Below are 5,045 nucleotides of genomic sequence, written 5' to 3'. Positions count from 1 at the left end.
TGATTTTAATAGTTGAATGATCTGTTGTATGTGGTTTTCGATTGAAGAATGAAAATTGAATTCACGAAATTCTCTACGCTCTACGCTTGTTTTTAGATGGAAAAAAAATAAACAAGAATAGCTTAGGCGGCTTCTCATGCTGCTGCCTGCAAGTTGCAATTCCATCCGAAGAATAATCATATTAATTCGGTGATACTCCAGCATCTTACATAATAAAAAGGAGCACATATGGATCGCAAATACCGTATGCATTGTCGAAGCCGTAAAAGTTTGAACATACGGAGTACATACATACTATCACAAAGCATCAATTGTTGCCAGAATATTTGATGTAACAGTTATATAAAAATAAATAGCATGCACAGATAGTACACCGGACATGCACATGGTAACCATCTTTCACTTCTGATTACGCTTATAAACCAGAATCTAAATTTTTAACTTTAAATTTGTAGTTGATTTTAGAGTGTTATATATATATATATATATATAGCAAGACTAATACGCGTACCCCTTAGTATAAGATATTCTACACCCCTATCCTTCCAAGGCCTCTCAATGCTCATCCCACCTCCCACCTTCCTCCCAAGACCTAAAAACTACCCCCACCTCATTTAAAGGCGGGTCAAAAGGTAAATCCCGTAGATCAATACCTTTATAGGCTTTCCCTCATGTCTATCTAAGCTCACATCTTGTCTCACAGGAATTGTGTAGTAACACGATGACAAAATTACAGTAACATGATAACTAATTTATAGTAACAACGTTGAAACATACCCACGAGGGATCTACATTTTTAGAACTTTTTTTTCAAACAATATGGTACAAAAGTTCTTAAAAAATAATATATGAGGTGAGAAATAAAGTTGTTTAAAGTTCAAAATCTTAAGAAATATCTATAAGTGCAGTAATGATGCGTCTTCTATGCAGTAATAGCGCTATATTGCTATAAAATATATGTATTGTTACTGCACAATTGCAGTAACGTCGTGATAGAAGTGTAGTAAAATCGCGATATACGTGCAGTAACATGTGTATTGCACAGTTGCAGTAACGTCATGATAGAAATACAGCAACATCACGATAGAAATACAGTAACATCATGACTATATATTGGTGCTACAATACAACTAATTCATGTGAGAGAGCTAAAAGTATTGTATTTCCAATCTTTAGAGAGCAATATCTCATATGTTTTATATTATTTTTCAAAACCGTTTTCACCACATTTGTTAAAAAATGTGATTTAAAAAATTAGATCCGTCATGACTATATTTTAACGTTGTTACTGCATTTTATAAGTCATGTTACTGTATTTTTGTCTTCATGTTACTGCACTTTTTAGATAGATGGAAGTTGGTAAAGGTGGGGTGTGGAGGAAGGTCAAATGAGCGGTTTGACCGGCAGGGAAAGGCTTTGATCAGGCTAGTTGAGGGGTCCTGGGCCCCTAGAAGAAGGTGGGAGATAGATTTGGACCTTATGAGAGAAGGGAGCATAGAATAGCTTATTCTAGGAGGGTGTACGTATTAGTTTTGTTATATATATATATATATTATTTATAAATATCTTTGACTTTTTCACAATCACCCCTTTGATATTCGGCCATGACCACTGCCCAGCTTGAGGCCTCTCATACTCTCATCTCGATAGGGGCACAGAGCACCTCATGCATTCGTCAGAAATGGAGGTCAGCTTAATTATGTGACCAAATGGCGATTATCTAATGTTCAACGGAAGCATGTAGCAGAAACCTGTGTGTCTCAACTCAAGTCATCAACGCCCAGACACCAGAACACCGGCCCTGCACAGCTCCCGTCTCCATGCTGAGATTCCCAGTGCTACTGCTAACCATCTCCAAGCCGGCCACCGACGGCTCCCCACCCCGAGCAAGCTCTCCATCTCTTCGGGGTCATGTGCCCATGGGTGCTGCTGCTGCTGCTGCATGACATTCCTCAGCTGGCCAAGCCTGCCGGCGACAGACATCTTTCATCGAAGGGCGGCTGCTGCCGATCATCTCCAGGCACTGGCTCGCGAGGTGTGCCACCTCCTCCAGAAGCCCAGCGTTCTCATCACTGTTGATGTGACAATCTACAATGTCCATGAGCCTGCCCTCCTTCACTGCACATGCACAAGAAGCTCATCGAGAGGCTCCTCTCGTCCTCAGACCCTTCAAGGGGTGAGAATGACACCGAAGCTATACACATCGTTCTTGTCGGTCAATTGGCACGTCTGCATGTACTTGGGTTCTAGGTACCCACGGGTTCCTTGCACCACGGCCACAAACTGTGCTGCATCCGTTGGCACCGGTATCGAGGCTCCAAAGTCTCATATCTTTGCTGCATAGTTCTCATCAAGAAGTATGTTGGAGGTTTTGACATCACCATGAAGGATGGGAGGTGATGCCCATGAATGAAGATAATCTAGTGCCTGGGCCTATTCATGGGTCGGGTACACAATGGGATGTTGTTGCAGGAGCCATCGTTGACATGGATGAAGTGAAGCAGAGTGCCATTGGGGGTCCACTTCGAGGCAGCAGCCGAGGAGCTTGACGATGTTCTTGTGGTTGATCTGGGAGAGGATGAACATCTATCTCCTTGCCAAACTCCTTCTTATGCTGCTCATCGGCCATGGACACACAACGTTTGATCGCAATCGGCTGCCCGTCTTTGAGACTGCCCTTGTAGACAGTGCCATGACCACCACGGCTGACGATGTTCTTTTCGTCATACCTGTCTGTTGCCTCCATGAGTTCTGCTTCTGTGAATATTGTGAAGGCAGCTCCTTGCTTTTAAGCCTATCTCTTGCAGCAGAAGCATGCTACCGTGCTGTTGGAAGTACTTCTTGATGCTGGCCAGCTTCTTCCGTTCGCACATCAGATATGTGCAGGTGGTGGTTATGACCAGTATGACGGCACCCAGGCTCAATCCTGCATATATTTCAGAGTGTTACTTTGCAGAATTTCTCCTTCTACAACAGAATCCATGTGTTTTCTAAGAGAAGAGTTCCCTTTTCAGAAAGGGAGATATCTGCAACTCATTTGCATGGCAATACCTTAAAAAAAAGCAAGTTAGACACACAAAGTTTTGTTGGTAAAAACAATAAAACAATAACAAGCCCCAACAAATATGGTACAATACAGAAAGCAGTATCTTTCGTACCAACAGCTAACGCGACGTGTGAGGCACTTGGAGGCTTTTCACTCGGGCATGAGAACTTGCCAGGTGTGTTTACGCAGTGTCCAGGGCAAGGAGGTGGATTATTATCGGTACATTCATCGATATCTGCAAAAAAAAAAATCTTAAATAGCATCATTAAGCTGTGTTTGTTTGAGAGGGGTAAGTTAACTTACCCCGACATAAAAAATATAGTAATAAACTAGTACATGATTAATTAATTATTGTGCCATATTAGTTGCATGCATCCATGCATGTTTCGGGAGCAAACGCTCAAGCTGGAAGCCAAAGCATCCATCATGCATATGCAAGGTTATACAAGTCCAAAATAAACGTAAAATAGTAGACCGTACTGAGTTTTGAAAATCACCGTTTCGCCAGAACGAGTAGAATTTCAGGAGGGAGTATATCAACTATCATATACATGGTATTTTTCTTTTCTCTATCCTTACATAATTTTAGTCTCGATATTGTACATCTATGTCCGTTTACACAGTAAGTTGTCCGCTTGTGTGATAAGGATGCAAACCAGTTTTATAGATTTATCTTGTAAAACTTATAATTTCTCCACCAAACGGTTGCTTACCCCAAAATCAGTCTAATGGTTGGTTTTGATCTATAATGTTCTAAATCCGCTTCACTGGTTGATCTTTTTTTACTATCGTCACCAACATTATAAGCTACTCCCCAATCCCAAACTAAATAAATTATGTTTCCCGTTCAAATTTGAAGGAAGATGAATTTATTTTATCACCGAGTAATTACATTGTTCATGGTGCAATCGTGCAAGATCAAGGCGCCAGCCATTAACCGATGGAAAAAGATGCCAACCCCAAGGTTGAGACTCCAGCAATACTAGAAACGACATAGGATCCCCGTACGTACATCTTGGCATCCGTACAGTCGAAAAAATGCGCATCGAATCATGCAGACATCAGGTAGCTCCAACCTGCATCCTATGAACTTTTATAGACGAAGGTTAATTATAAAACAAATTTTAGATTCCGTTTAAAAACCGTGAGACGAATCTTTTAAGTCTAATTAATCCGTCATTACCACATATTGGTTACTATAACACTTATGGCTAATCACGTCTTAATTAGATTCAAAAGATTCGTCTCGCGATTTTCTCCATAATTATATAATTAGTTTTAATATTCACATATATTTAATGTTTTATTTAAATGTCCAAAGATTCGATATGATATTTTTAAGAACTAAACACGGCCTTTTAGTAAAAGACTCGAGAGACCGTGGATTTGTCCCGGATCGCGCGGATTCATGCACTCGCGTCGTGAGGATGATGCGAAGGCCCGAAAAGCAACTCAAGAGCACTTCTGCACTTGTCTAACAGAAGACGGGTGAAGAGACGATTTCTAAGTTGTTTTAGTCTAGAATAATTAATCTTATATATATATATATATATATTATATTTTGTTCGAACCGACGTGCCGACGGACGTGGGGGTCCCGACTCTCCCCTGACTTTCCTCTCTTTCCTCCGCCCAGTCCACCTGCCGCTTCCCATGTTACCTCTGCCTGCGTCGCTAGCTAAACCAAAAGCACGTATGCCGACCAACCCGGCGTCTGCTTGTCCGTCGTCCCCACCGCCGCTGCTCGTAGCCCCACCATGTGAAGCCTGGAAAGCACGCCGGTGACGGCGGCGTTAGAGCAACTGTGACGCTTCCGTAACTTTTTGTTTATATTTATATTTTATAAACCTAAATTTAAAATCCTATATTTAAAGTTAATTTTGAGGTTTTTTATTAAAATTTACATTTTTAGCATTGGTTTTTAGGTCACTAAAGAATACACATATTTTATTTTTAATCTTTCTCGTGTATACTAGCATATTGTCCATACATTTGTAATG

General features: G+C 40.9%; 1 pseudogene; it reads right to left on the bottom strand.

Moving 5' to 3' along the window:
• Window positions 1-1,765: 1,765 nt before the first annotated feature.
• Window positions 1,766-4,804, bottom strand: LOC102702766 (annotated as a pseudogene).
• Between the last annotated feature and the right edge of the window lie 241 nt (window positions 4,805-5,045).

This window comes from Oryza brachyantha, chromosome 6 (assembly GCF_000231095.2).
Source record: "Oryza brachyantha chromosome 6, ObraRS2, whole genome shotgun sequence".
Classification (NCBI taxonomy): domain Eukaryota; kingdom Viridiplantae; phylum Streptophyta; class Magnoliopsida; order Poales; family Poaceae; genus Oryza; species Oryza brachyantha.
This window is presented reverse-complemented; position numbering and strand designations above follow the sequence as displayed.